The sequence below is a fragment of the Aquarana catesbeiana genome, linkage group LG11 (genome assembly GCF_042186555.1).
Source record: "Aquarana catesbeiana isolate 2022-GZ linkage group LG11, ASM4218655v1, whole genome shotgun sequence".
NCBI classification, from domain to species: domain Eukaryota; kingdom Metazoa; phylum Chordata; class Amphibia; order Anura; family Ranidae; genus Aquarana; species Aquarana catesbeiana.
In genome coordinates this window covers 231,472,198-231,486,344 of record NC_133334.1, presented here as the reverse complement: position 1 = coordinate 231,486,344, position 14,147 = coordinate 231,472,198, and the positions used below count along the sequence as shown (strand labels likewise).

Sequence of the window (14,147 nt, the reverse complement as noted above, 5' to 3'; positions counted from 1 at the left end):
CCACCAAAAGAAAGCTCTATTTGTGGGGAAAAAAGGAAATACAGTTTATTTGGGTACAGCGCCGCACGCCCACGCAATTGTCAGTTAAAGTAACGCAGTACCGTATCGCAAAAAATGGCCTGGTCATGAAAGGGGGTGGTAAATCTTCTGGAGCTGAAGTGGTTAAAGTATAAAAAACTCTATAAAATAGCCATTGATGAGCAAGACAATGAAATGTGACGTTAGTGGTAGACGTTTGGATTTCTCATGCTGGTCACAGTCAGTACGCCTCTTCTGTACATTGCACGCCTCCTTCCTGGCTCTGACTGTCATCTGACCCTAGAGAGCCAATACAGATTTGTAGGAGGTAGGGCAGCCTTGTGTTGCAGGAAGGGATCAGACTTGGTGAGTGTGCAGGGTGTGTTCTTCTATATACTTCTATTATGGTAGCATCAGCCTACATTTTTCTTTTACCATTAAGTACATGGTGTTTTATCATATGGCGCACATATAGTCTTATTTAGTGACTCTTTGATAAAGTGGCTTTTCATAGGTTAAATGATTTTTGTTCTAGTGACAGTAAAGTGACAGTTGCTAGGAGAGGGCTTGTACTGCCAGTAAATTGTGCCTGGGGAAAAATCCTTTTGACCTTTTTTTAAAAGCAACAAATTGTGTGAAGAATGTTGTCAGCGCTGATGGGATCAACGTTTGTGAAAAGTGCCGCTGCCGCATGTATTGTTCAGCTTTAAAAAACTTTGCGACACATCGCTCACATGAAATGCGGAGAACAATGGCTGTGTATGTACTGTCATTTCGATTTATTCAGTTACAAATCTGACATTGATTTGCAGTGCTTTGCTTACAGTGATATTAACCACTTGCCTACTGGGCACTTTTACCCCCTTCCTGCCCAGGCCAATTTTCAGCTTTCAGCGCTGCCACACTTTAAATGACAATTGAGCCGTCATGCGACCCTGTACCCATATGACATTTTTAGCATTTTTTTTCACACAAAGAGCTTTCTTTTGGTGGTATTTAATCACCACTGGGTTTTTTTTTATTTTTTGCTAAACAAACAAAAGACCTAAAATTAACCACTTCAATACCGGGCACTTATACACCTTCCTGCCCAGACCAATTTTCAGCGCTGTCGCACTTTGAATGACAATTGCGCGGTCATACAACACTGTACCCAAACTAAATTTTTATCATTTTTGTTCCCACAAATAGAGTTTTCTTTTGGTGGTATTTGATCACCTCTGGGATTTTTATTTTCTGCTAAACAAATAAAAAAAAGACTGAAAAATTTGAAAAAAAAAATATTTGTTTTTTTTGTTTCTGTTACAAAACTTCGTAAATAAGTACGTTTTCTCCTTCACTGATGAGCACTGATGGGCACTAATATGCGGCACTGATAGGTGGCAGTGATATGCAGCACTGATGGGTACACATAGGTGGCACTGGGTACTGATAGGCGGCATGGATGGCCACTGATAGGTGGCATGGATGGGCACTGATAGGTGGCACTGATGTACAGTAATTGATGGTACGGATGGATGCCAATCAGTGCCAAACAATAATGCCTAAAATCTGGGTCATCTCTAAGGTCAAAAACACAAAAAGATGAAGAGTGGCGCTACCCCCCTACAGTGGGGCTTGAGGTAAGTGACCACCCCCCCTTTAATATAATAAAAAGATCCTAAATCACAGTAGTTGAAAGTGGATTACCAATATTCAATAATAGTAGTCACACAAAAACATCAATTGCTTAATGTGATAGTAATTCCTAATGTGATAAAAATAACCTAAAAGTGTTGAACATAATATAGCATTACCTTAACAAAAAGTGACATGTAAATTATTACAAGTGACACCCCGTGAACAGTGAAAAAAAACGGTATTGTGATACCAGAAACATAGACCAATTAGTCATAAAAATAGGAAAAAATACAAGATACACAGATCATGTGCAAAATATACGATGGAAAAATATAGAATAAACCATGTGAAAATAAAAATATATAATAAAAAGTAAGTCCACATTTGTTTAGAATGATGAAAAACAAATATATTGAATGGTGAAGAAAAAAGTTCAAAAAGTGCAAGTGTCTTCAATCTGCAAATGCTGTTGCACCGTGTACACCACACCTCAATGCCGTGATTCCACTCCCCTGTGAATTGCTCACTCACCAGCTGATAAGGCCTCACACTCTCGTGTTTGGCTGGCAAAACACCTCAACCCACTATCATGGGGTTTATCATGCGGCCACCGATATCCACTGTTAAGTGTGCCGAACACTTTTCCTTGAGAAAATGACTCCACATATAAGGGAAGAAATGCTCCAAATAGCGTGATACCGTTTTTTAAAACATTTAATCAAAAACTAAAACCCACACATATGCACTCACATGGTAACTAAAATCAACTCTGCACTTCACAGCAAATGGAACTGTATCACAGCAAAGTATAACATAGCATGCAGTAACACTAGCAGGGACGGCCACAGCGGACCCAGGGAGTGTGGACGCCGGCGATCGTCTCACCCGTTCACCGCTCACATTCTCAGCTGGTCCCCGCTCCGTCTCCCGTCAAATCTCCCTCTATCAGACTTCTACGATTGCCGCGTAGCCACGCCCCGACATGTTTCGTTATAAGGTCCCCATGATTAAGTCCGTATGACGAAACATGTCGGGGCGTGGCTACGCGGCAATCGTAGAAGTCTGATAGAGGGAGATTTAACGGGAGACGGAGCGGGGACCAGCTGAGAACGTGAGCGGTGAACGGGTGAGACGATCGCCGGCGTCCACACTCCCTGGGTCCGCTGTGGCCGTCCCTGCTAGTGTTACTGCGTGCTATGTTATACTTTGCTGTGATACAGTTCCATTTGCTGTGAAGTGCAGAGTTGATTTTAGTTACCATGTGAGTGCATATGTGTGGGTTTTAGGTTTTGATTAAATGTTTTAAAAAACGGTATCACGCTATTTGGAGCATTTCTTCCCTTATATGTGGAGTCATTTTCTCAAGGAAAAGTGTTCGGCAAACTTAACAGTGGATATCGGTGGCCGCATGATAAACCCCATGATAGTGGGTTGAGGTGTTTTGCCGGCCAAACACGAGAGTGTGAGGCCTTATCAGCTGGTGAGTGAGCAATTCACAGGGGAGTGGAATCACGGCATTGAGGTGTGGTGTACACGGTGCAACAGCATTTGCGCTTTTTGAACTTTTTTTTTCACCATTCAATATATTTGTTTTTCATCATTCTAAACAGATGTGGACTTACTTTTTATTATATATTTTTATTTTCACATGGTTTATTCTATATTTTTCCATCGTATATTTTGCACATGATCTGTGTATCTTGTATTTTTTCCTATTTTTATGACTAATTGGTCTATGTTTCTGGTATCACAATACCGTTTTTTTTCACTGTTCACGGGGTGTCACTTGTAATAATTTACATGTCACTTTTTGTTAAGGTAATGCTATATTATGTTCAACACTTTTAGGTTATTTTTATCACATTAGGAATTACTATCACATTAAGCAATTGATGTTTTTGTGTGACTACTATTATTGAATATTGGTAATCCACTTTCAACTACTGTGATTTAGGATCTTTTTATTATAATAGAGGGGGTGTGGTCACTTACCTCAAGCCCCACTGTAGGGGGGTAGCGCCACTCTTCATCTTTTTGTGTTTTTGACCTTAGAGATGACCCAGATTTTATCATTTAATTTTTAAAGTGGCAGCTAGCACTAGGACGTTTGTAGTATACAGAGCGCAGTGGTAGTAGGACGAGATTTGGTGGCCTTTCTCTTGTTCACTCACAGTTTTAAACAATAATGCCTGCCAATCAGTAATACCTATTGTGGGCACTGATTGACATCCATTGTGTGGGCAATGATTGGCATCCCAGGTGGTCTAGGGTGGCATACCTGGTGGTGACATCCCTGGTGGTCCTAGTGGCGTTCCTGGTGGTCCATTGTGGGCATCCTTGGGGGGCGGAGGAGGCTGCGCTGATAATCAGCAAAGACCCCCCCCGTGAGAGGAGCAGCCAAGGAGCATTCCTCATCGCGAGTGAGCAAAAGCCGATCAGCGTCTCTTCCTGTTTACACTGTGATCATCCGTGATTGGACATGGCTGATCACATGGTAAAGAGTCTCTGTCAGAGACTCTTTACCTAGATCGGTGTTGTGGTGTGTCAGACTGATACACCACACCACCGATCACCACAATGCACACCCCCACGGGCGCGCGGCGGCTGTTATCCTGCTGGACGTCATATGACGTCCGGTCAGGATATTAAAACCACTTTGCCGCCGTCATTTTGCTATAGGGCGGGCGGCAAGTGGTTAAAAAATAAAACCTGTTTTCAGAGTTATACAATTTTGGAAAAAGGTAATTTTTCTCCTTCACTGATGGGCACTGATAGGTGACACTGATGGGCACTGATAGGTGACACTGATGGGCACTGATGAGGCGGCATTGGTGGGCACTGATCAGGAGCCTCTGATAGGTGGCAGTGAGGTGGCATTAATGGGCAATAATAAACAGGGCCAAGGATAAATCCAAGGAAAAAAACAAGCTTACTTACCGACCAGTTCGCAGACAACCAAAGTCCTTGGCCCTGTTTATATCTTATGTCGCCCTCCAATGCTGCTTACTGCGATGGCCAGTTATACAGGGGGGGAAGTGGCACTTTTTTTTGTGACACTGATGGGCACTGGTAGGCGACACTGATAGGTGGCACTGATGAGCACTGATAGGTGGCACTGGTGGGCCCTGCTTAGCAGTATGGATATGCATGGTAGGTGGCACTGGTGGGCACTAGTTAGTAGCAGTGGCTCTGTGTATGGGACCGATGTGCCGTTTTATAGAAGCCAGTAATCAGCTTATTTATTTCTCCTCGCGCTGTCAGCGTGAGGGGGAAAAAAAAGCCGATTTCCAGCTTCTGTTTACATCATGTGATCAGCTGTCATTGGCTGACAGCTGATCACATGGTAAAGGGCCAGGTTCAGCCCCTTACTCCGATCTGTGATCAGCCGACTCTCATGGACTCACTGATCAGAGCGCCCAGCCCTGCAGGGGGCATGCAGGCAGTGGTTGCATGGGAGGATGTACATGGACGCCCTCCCGGCAATTTAGGCCCACGCTGAAGCCGTCTTTCGGCTATAGAGCGGGCGTGAAGAGGTTAAAGCAGTATTAAACCTAAAAGCAAACATTTATTATATTGCTGCTTACCAATTCTTAGATGTAATGGCTGCATTAGTTTTCTTTATTTTGGCTTTCTGTCCTTTATTTTCATCTGCAGATTCAGCCAGTAAATCTGTTTTTTTTTACATTGCTTACAATGATCAGCTTTTATTCATGTAAAAACCTTTATCCCAAAAGAAAAAGCTGTTTGCTGTGACTGATTATAAGTGTTAGCTGGAGTTCAGCTTCAGTTTGTTAGTGTATTTAAATCTGCTAGTACATCTAACATTCATCCCCTCAGTCTGACAATGCCGCCGCTGTCTAGTGTGCCTCCGCGCTCAATTATCCAGAGTGGGAGCACTCTAATACAGGAGGGGTGTTACTGGCCAGATCAGCAGGTGAAAACAGAGGGAGAAAAGCCTAAAAAAAAAAAAAAAAATGTAGTCACCACAGCTAGGGATTGGTAAGCTGCAATGTGCAATATTACATTTTTGGGTTTGAAGTGATTGTAAAGATTCTTTATAAAACAAAAAGTGTCATACTTACCTGTTCTGTGTAATGATATGGCACAGAGCAGCCCTGATCCTCCTCTTCTAGGTCCCCTGGTCAGGTGAGGGTTCCTCCTCTTCTCCATGTACCACTATTGGAAAATCCTGAGCTGTGCTGTGTGTGTCCATTGACACACACAGTGCGGCTCGGCCCAACCTCCCGATCCCTCATGACTGATTTGATTGACAGCAGCAGGAGCCAATGGCTTTTGTTGCTTTTGCGAAGTCCAGTGAGGAGGGAGAGAGAGAGCAACGCTGGATAAAGATCAGGATCAGGTAAATATTTAGGGGGGCTAGGGAAGATGCTGTGCATAAAAGGGTTTTGCCTTAATGCACTGAATGAATTAAGGTAAAAAATCAGTACCCTTTACAACCCCTTTAATACCACTTTAATAGCTACATTTTTAAGCACGTTTAGCAACTGATTGAATAAGGAGGTTCTGCATCTTTTAATCTATGTTCCAGTTTAAAGGAGTTTTAAACCCTCACAGTTTTGCATACAATGCATTAAGGTGAAGACCTTTTGTGCTGCAGCCCCCCAGAGCCCCTCCCCCCTTCCTTACTTGAGCCCGATCGTTCCAGCTGCTGTCTCAGCTCCTCATTGGATAGATTAATCCAGCCATTGGCTCCTGCTGCTGTCAATCAAATCCAGTGACACAGGAGCCAGGGGGGCGGGGCCGAGTCCTGCTGTCTGTGTCAATGGACGCAGCAACAGGACTCAGGAGCGCGCCCACACGAGTGCCCCCCATGGAAAGCGGCTCTCCGCGGGGGGGCACTCAAGAGGAGGAGGAGCCAGGAGAGCACGGGGGGAGGGGGGGACCCAGAAAAGGAGGATCGAGAGCGCCCCAGAAAAGGAGGATCGAGGGCGCTCTGTGCAAAACCCTTGCACAGAGGTGGTAAGTATGTTATTTAAAAAAACAAAAAACAAAGAGAAAAACGAAGCTTTACATTTACCTTAACCACTTAAGCCCCAGGCCATTTGGCTGGCCAAAGACCAGAGCACTTTCTGCGATTCGGCACTGGGTCGCTTTAACTGACAATTGCGTGGTCGTGCGACGTGGCTCCCAAACAAAATTGAAGTCCTTTTTTCCCCACAAATAGAGCTTTCTTTTGGTGGCATTTGATCACCTCTGCAGTTTTTATTTTTTGCGCTATAAACAAAGAAATCGTGACAATTTTGAAAAAAACGCATTATTTTTTACTTTTTGCTATAATAAATATCCCCAAAAAATATATAAAAAAACATTTATTTTCCTCAGTTTAAGCCGATATGTATTCTTCTACATATTTTTGGTAAAAAAAAAACGTAATAAGCGTTTATTGATTGGTTTGCGCAAAAGTCATAGCGTCTACAAAATAGGGGATAGTTTTATGAATGTTTATTGATCCTTTTTTTTTTTTTTTTTTTTACTAGTAATGTCGGCGATCAGTGTTTTTTTTATCATGACTGCAACATTATGGCGGACACATCGGACACTTTTGGCGCGATTTTGGGACCATTCACATTTATACAGCGATCAGTGCAATTAAAAATGCATTGATTACTGTGTAAATGTGACTGGCAGTGAAGGGGTTAACCACTAGGTGGCGCTGTAGGGGTTAAGTGTGTCCTAGGGAGTGATTCTAACTGTGGGGGGGAGGGGCTATATGTGACACTACACTGATCACAGCTCCTGATTACAGGGAGCTGTGATCATGAATGAATGAATGAGTGACTTGTATAGCGCTACCTATGCGAACTGAATCGCCTCAGGGCGCTTTTTGCTGTCGGTGTCCTGTCTTTAGGCAGAACGGGGAGATGCTTGTTTACATTAGCATCTCCGCGTTCTTCCTCACCGTGAGATGATCGCGGGTATCCCCGCGGACATCGAGTCCGCGGGTCCAGGGATCACGGTCACGGAGCTCCCGGCAGGCGCACGCGCAAGCCGCCTCTTAAAGGGCCACATACAGGTACGTTAATCTGCCTGTACGTGCTCTTCTGCCGCAGTACATCTGCATGAGAAAGTCAGGAAGCGGTTAAAGTGACTTTAAGAGTAATTTTTTTTTTTTTTTAAATAAGAAACACATCATCCTTACCTCCACTGTGCAGCTCGTTTGCACAGAGTGGCCCCGAACCTCCTCTTCTGGGGTCCCCCGGCGGCTCTCGCAGCTCCTCCCCGCATCAGATAACCCCCTCAGAGAAAAGCTCTCCTGGGGGATTACCTTGCGGGCACGCTCCTGAGTCCAGAATTTGGCGTCCATAGAGGCCGAATGCAGGACTCGGCCCCGCCCTCCGGCGCCCGCGTCATTGGATTTGATTGACAGCAGTGGGAGCCAATGGCGGCGATGCTATCAATCTATCCAATCAAGAGCCGGGACCCCGTGGAGAGAGAGACAGCGCGTCCCCGCCAAATGAATGAAGGGGTTCAGGTAAGTAAAACGGGGGGGGGGGCCATGACTGCCAGGTGTTTTTTCACCTTAATGTTTTTTTTCACCTTAATAGGATGCATTAAGGTGAAAAAACGCGAACCTTTACAACCCCTTTAAGTTGGTACCATGACCACAGCCCCCAGTGGTGGTTTCAGGAAGGCTCATTTATCTTGCAGCATCCTATGGAGTCACCTTGCATGATCGGACTAGAGTTGAATCCCCCTACACTTTGTGCTTCAATAGAAACACACAGCCCCATAACCCAGGGTAGCAAGGCACTCCCCTTCTCCTCCCTCCTACCCCCTCTCTTTTGATAGCTAACAGACTGGCTGGAGAACTCGCAGGCAGATCACACTGCCCTATGCAAACCACTGCAGGTGTCAATAGAAAGTTAATGACACCCCCAGAAGGTTCGCATAGCGCAGTGCGAACTGTGAATTCGGACACAAATCCGATTACCCATGCGATCCGATTCTGATGCAGACAAAAAAAAGGGTCCTGCATGATTTAGGTCTGAATACGATGCAAATTCAGCCAGACAATTTGTCTGGCTGAATTTGCATAGCACAGACATTGCATGTGATCTGCACAGCAGTGTGGTGCACAGCACAAGCGATGTCTGAAATCGCACAAGTGTGAACCGGCACTTGAAGTTGTAAATTGCAAGTGCCGGGAAAATAATTTTAACAAATAGTTTACTGGGGAATGTTAATTTTATTGTGCTCAATGTGGGAAAATAAAAACATGCAAGGTTTGATACGGCTTTCAGGCTAGGTTTCCACTATTGCGACCTGAAAGTTGCGTGATTTTGATGAGACTTGAAGCAATGCCTGTGTATTCTTGACGTCTATGGACATAAAGTCAGACCAAAGTAGTGCAGGGACTACTTTGAAGTTGCACAGATATGAACGGCACTCATCGGAAATCATGGGGTACGAATTGTCATGCGATTTTGCAGTCCCAAGTCGCATGACAAGTCGCACTAGTGGAAACGTAGCCTAAGTATTCATTCACATTTTTCCACATTTTGTAGCCTTACAACCTGCACTTAAAGAGGACCTTCATCCCCCTTCTCATAATTTGAAATGTATTTTTTAATTTCTTTCCTCTTCTACCCATTTAGGGACATTTCCTGTCATGTTTGAGATTCTCATCTAGAATAGAATGACGTCCGACTGGCCTGCAACCTCCTGGGATACTGACATCATGCATCCCAGGAGGCCTTGGGGTACCTGACAGTGCGTGTCATCAGGGGGGCGGCTGTCTCTTCCTGGCTCTTGTAGCCAGCTGGCTGCTAGAGCCAAAAAGAAACAGAAGCCCCCCCGATGATAGAAATAAAGAAGATGGCAGCCTGAAATGCTGTGTGTGGCAGCAGATTGCAGCAGGACAACGATGGATTCGCTGGACCTGTGAGTATGCATTTTGAGGATAACCCAGGAAACCAGTGGGGTTAAGACATTAAAATTTTATTATTTGAAATGGTTTTATAGCGTATCTTTACTGTCTCTTTAACAAAAGAATATACATTCCACATTAATAATTGGGCTACCAAAATGAGTGTGTGCTGTAATTTTGCCTTCAGCGTTACTCCTGTTTCTTCTTGCTGGAGGCCACCATTTTGTTGAAGTCCAGAGCAGTCACTTCCTTACAGGGGATCCCCCCCCCTTCTACTTGGTCTCAAAAACTATATGTCACTTTCTTCAATTAGAATGTGTACATTTCCAGCCTTGATTGTATATCTTGGCGAAGTTCGGCAAGCCATAGATTCATGGATTTTCTTTCCTTTCACCACAGGTGGAAGGAAAGAAAATTGCTCAAATTCTCTATCAGCGCTCATTCTGGGTTCACACTAGATGCGGTTCAAATTCCCTGCAGATTCAGCGCCGCATCTAAATCGCAACCCGTCCATGCGAACCGATTGCAGAGTGTAGCTTAAAACGGATGTAAACCCTTCTATATACCCAGTGAAGTGAACAGCCTCAGATGATACACAGAGATGAAACAAATCTCCCTACATAAGTTTTACATGTATATCTGCTGTCTTCAGCATTATATACTGTTTAGAATTTGCACCGCCCTGTTAGAATTTTCACTCCCTGGTTCACCTGTGGGCAACGCTGTATCCTGGCCTAGGCCAAAAAGGCCCAGGCCTAGGACAGCACTTTGCAGGGGGGCAGCACGGAAAGAGTCCCCGCCGGCATGCGCTGTTAGTGTAGTGCCAGTCTATTGGGCGGACTGGGCTGAGAGGCAAATTAGGCACTGCTTCCGGTATGCGGGCGGCCGGCAATCCGCAACTTCTAATTTTGACTGTCCTATCATTCTGGACCACAAACCTTCCTCACTTTGCAATATGTTTTCTGCTGCACCATTGGCATGGTTATATCTTCTTAGTCCTCTCCATAAAATTTTCAGAAATTTGTGCTTAAAGTAGAACTATAGGCAACACTTTTTTTTTTCATTTTGGAAAGAGTAAGGGAGGGTTATAGCCCCTGTCAGTTTATTTTTTACCATCCCTGTCCCATTGCAGAGATTTCCCTTCACTTCCTTCCCCATAGCCAAACAGGAAGTGAGAGGAAATCTATGCAAATTAAGGGAATCCGTTGCCCCCCCCCAGTGTCCCCACTCGAAAATTTCAGGGCGGGTCTTAAACAACAAGGGGTGTGGCCTTGACAGGAAGGGGTGGGTCATATTTAAATTAGGGGTGCACGAGTTTAGTCAGGCCTAGGGCAGCACAAAACCTAAATACACTACTGCCTGTGGATGTGGATTCTTGCCATACACTGTGAGACAGCTGATTGGAGGAAAGGCACACCCCCACCCCCCTCCACATAGGCAGAAAAAAGAAGAAATAATGCAGAGCTGTGCTGTGAATAGACCAGCTCTCTGCTAATTTATTTATAGTTGACGGAGAACTTGTCAGAAGTTATCATGCTGATAACAGAAGAAAGGAGCAGGAGAATGCCAAGGGACATAGCGCTTTGAAGAGAGATAAGAAAACACTGCAGATATTTGTGCCCAGCTCAAAATTCATGAATGGGGTTTACATCCACTTTAAGTTAATGACACCCCGCAATCAGTTTGCAAAATGCAGTGCAATTTGCAGAATTGGATCGCATGGGTGTGATCACCCATACGATCCGATTCTGACACGGACAGAAAAGGGGTCCTGCACCAGTTTATTGTAAAAGAAATTTCCGGCAACCCAAAGCTTCTACTTATAGAAATGTATTTAGGCACAATAACAGTGTAGAATCCACATGATGCTTAGCGTTATGTGTTTTTTTCCACTGCTATTGGGCCTAAATACATTTCTATAAGTAGAAGCCTTGAGTTGCCGGCGACTTTTTTTCCCATGGATTCACAGTGAGCCAGTGCACCGACTCCGCTCATCAACATCAATATAGCAGTAGAGCTTGGGTGAGTGTCTTTCCTTCACCAGTTTGGTTCAAATGCTGTGCGATTTCAGCCATACAAATCCATAGCTCAATTCGCACCCCGGAGACACCGCATGTAATTCGCACAGGAATGTGCTGCGATTCCGGTGTGAATTACATGTGGTGTCTCGCACAGCAGCAGTGTAAACCCGGGCTCACTCCTGCAGCGCTGGCAGTAATTGCATGTAGAAAAATCCAACATGCTGGTTGTATCCAAGTCGATTGATGGATGGAGTACAATCTGCCTGCCCATACATGGATTGCAATTCGGGCCAGTCCCTGCTGAACTGGCTGAATTTCAATCCATGTATGGCTGGCTTTAGAGAGGAAAGCTGACAAGCTATACAGTGCTGAAGTTCACAGGCCCAGGAAGGAGAAAGGAGAGAATCCCAGGGAGATAAGATAAGACTCTATCCTTGTTAACTTGTAACTTAAGTTAAAGCGGAGTTCCGCTTAAAAAAAAAAATTACAAGTCAGCGGCTACAAATACTGCATCTGCTGACTTTTAATAATAGGACACTTACCTGCCCCAGGGTCCAGCGATGCGGGGGAACAAAGCCCCGCTCGTCTCCCCCTCCTCTCTGCGGCACCGGCATTGTAACTGTGGGTGCCCGGCTGTGGCTTCACTGCGCATGTGCGAGCCGTACGGCGCGCCGTGAGTGGCCGGGCAATCATCTGGAACCTGTGACGTGTCCCAGATGATTGCCGAGGGGGGGGGGGGAGGGGGTAAACTTGCTTCCAGTGCCGCAGTGCGCCAGGAGGAAGTGGGAGCTGGAACCCTCTAAAAAGAGAGTTTCCGCTCCCCCCCCCCAAAAAAAATGACATGCCAAATGTGAAATGTGACATGTCAGGGGGTCACCTTCCCTTAAAGCGGTAGTTCCATTTTTGGGTGGAACTCTGCTTTAACTCTTTTGTGTCTCCCTGGCAGCAGAGTTTGTCCTGTCACTGCTCCTGCTTCTCTTTTGTCCCTCCCTAATCTGTGTTCCCTCTGCACAGTCTGTGTCATTAAGGCGGTCAGCTGATCGGCCTCTAGTGGCTCTGACTTTAGGCACAGTGCCGATAATAGAGACAGTGTTGCCAACCGCCCGTAGATTTACGGGCAGCCCGTAAAAACAACCCGTTTTTCGGGGCGCCCGTGAATGCCCGTTACGGGCACCGGTGCCCGTAAAAATGATGGCCACGAGCCGGCCACGCAACTGCGCATGCGCCGTTCCGAAGCCAGCCAGGCTCGGGAAAGCTCGTACGCGCTCGGCCGGGCGGCGCATGCGCAGTAACGTAATACCGCCGCCCGGCGCCATTTTCGAATCGATCGAGCGCGGCGGCAAGGCAAGCTGACAGCTGAGCTGAGCCAGGCCCAGGCGACTCTGTCCTGTCATGCAGTGCATGACTTGGCTGGCTGCACAGTGCACACACAGGAGGTACGGAGAGTAAAGCTGTGGGGGGGATGGGATTGGGATCTAAAGGAGGACATTACTGGGACTCACTGGAGCCGGGAGAAGTAATATGATGGTGAATAGAGCACATCAGTCTCTGTCCCTGGGCCCTGGCTGCATGGCATATGCAGGGGACAGAGACTGATGTGCTCTATTCACCATCATATTACTTCTCCAGTCCACATCAGATTCATCAGTGTGCTGTGTCCTCCTCCTGTGCCCCTTTCACCTCTCCACAGGTCAAGGCAGAGGTGAAAGGGGTACAGGAGAAGGACACAGCACACTGATGAATCTGATGTGGACTGGAGAAGTAATATGATGGTGGACAGGGGAGGAGGCTGCTGTGAGGATGTGTCCTGACCGCAGTCTTTGTCCACCTCCTGTAGTATGTCCGCAGCCTCTGTCCCCCTCCTGTAGTATGTCCGCAGCCTCTGTCCCCCTCCTGTAGTATGTCCGCAGCCTCTGTCCCCCTCCTGTAGTATGTCCGTAACCTCTGTCCCCCTCCTGTAGTATGTCCGCAGCCTCTGTCCCCCCTCCTGTAGTATGTCGGCAGCCTCTGTCCCCCTCCTGTAGTATGTCCGCAGCCTCTGTCCCCCTCCTGTAGTATGTCCGCAGCCTCTGTCCCCCTCCTGTAGTATGTCCGCAGCCTCTGTCCCCCTCCTGTAGTATGTCGGCAGCCTCTGTCCCCCTCCTGCAGTATGTCCGCAGCCTCTGTCCCCCTCCTGTAGTATGTCCGCAGCCTCTGTCCCCCTCCTGTAGTATGTCCGCAGCCTCTGTCCCCCTCCTGCAGTATGTCCGCAGCCTCTGTCCCCCTCCTGCAGTATGTCCGCAGCCTCTGTCCCCCTCCTGCAGTATGTCCGCAGCCTCTGTCCCCCTCCTGCAGTATGTCCGCAGCCTCTGTCCCCCTCCTGCAGTATGTCCGCAGCCTCTGTCCCCCTCCTGCAGTATGTCCGCAGCCTCTGTCCCCCTCCTGCAGTATGTCCGCAGCCTCTGTCCCCCTCCTGCAGTATGTCCGCAGCCTCTGTCCCCCTCCTGCAGTATGTCCGCAGTCTTTGTCCACCTCTTGTAGTATGTCCGCAACCTCTGTCCCCCTCCTGTAGTATGTCCGCAGCCTCTGTCCCCCTCCTGTAGTATGTCCACAGCCTCTGT

At 46.6% G+C, this 14,147-nt stretch overlaps 1 protein-coding gene across 2 annotated transcripts in view; it reads left to right on the top strand.

Moving 5' to 3' along the window:
- Positions 1–320: 320 nt before the first annotated feature.
- The window catches only part of LOC141112553 (F-box/LRR-repeat protein 8-like), a 46,653-nt gene continuing 32,826 nt past the window's right edge, over positions 321–14,147 (top strand). For both annotated transcript variants that reach the window (XM_073605474.1, XM_073605473.1), the window contains exon 1: positions 321–384. The gene's annotated coding sequence lies outside the window, so the exon portion shown is untranslated. The remainder of the gene's footprint in view (positions 385–14,147) is intronic.